The following is a 1147-nucleotide window of genomic DNA, read 5'->3' on the forward strand; positions in this document are numbered from 1 at the left end:
TATCTATCTATCTATCTATCTATCTATCTATCTATCTATCTATCTATTTATCTATCCTTCCACATCTGATGGGCAGCTTTGGGTCTCAGTTTCCTCATTTGTTCAATGAGGAACTGGAAGATTTTTAAGGGATCTCCGAGCTCTGTTATTTCCCCCCCAGCTCCTGGGATTCAGAGGGGCAGTTGTTTAATTAAACGAATTGTGTGTGTGATTGAGTGTCTCTGCTGGTGAGTGTGTGTGGTGGTGGAGTGATTGTGTCTCTGGGTGAGTCTGTGGGCAGAAAGTTGTCAGGATGAGTTTGTTTACTTTTGCGTATGGTTTCCCCAAATTCTCCCATTTGTATGCTGTGTTTTTATTTGGAAGCTCATAGACATAGAGCTTTGGTCATGGTGCCCTCTCCTGGACAACTGAGGGAATCAGGATCTGTAATTGGCTTGGTCCACATTCCCTATCCTCACAGCCCTCATTCCCACTGGTCCACAGACCTTATTGCCATATCTTCCATCCCTGCATCCTCCTAGGGAGGCAGCTTATAAGTGGCACGATGGAAGCAACCCTGGTTTCGAAGTTAGGAAGACTTGAGTTCAAGTACAACTTCAGATACTTTTGGTAAGTCACTTCACTTCTGCCTCAGTTCTCTCATCTGTAAAATGGGCATAATCATGGTGTCTGACTCCCAGGGTTATTGTGAGGATAAAATGAATTGATATTTGTAAAGAGCTTAAAGCACTGTATAAACGCTAGCATTTATGACAAATGAGATAATGTATTATAATCTCTTTGAAAACGTTAAGATATTATTTAAATGTCAGCTATTATTATTATTATTATAGCTTCATTCTCACAACCAGCACTCCCTCTTCCCCATTCCCCCATTCTCACATGTCCATGTTCCCCATCCTTGCAAGTCTGCTGTTGTCATAATAATAACATGGTCTCATCTCTATATCCCCTTTTCCCATAGCCCCAATCCCCACATCCTTTATTCCTACTGTCTCTGTCCCACTCAGCCCTATCTGCTCACCCCACATCCCCCTCCCCTCATCCCCTATCCTCGTACCCCATTCTTACATCCTCATCCCTCCTCCTCAAAATTTACAAGGTCTCCCTTGCCCAAGAGGATTGGAGGAGCCCAGTGACCTCATGA

This window comes from Vombatus ursinus, unplaced genomic scaffold (assembly GCF_900497805.2).
Source record: "Vombatus ursinus unplaced genomic scaffold, bare-nosed wombat genome assembly UNPS02014775.1, whole genome shotgun sequence".
Classification (NCBI taxonomy): domain Eukaryota; kingdom Metazoa; phylum Chordata; class Mammalia; order Diprotodontia; family Vombatidae; genus Vombatus; species Vombatus ursinus.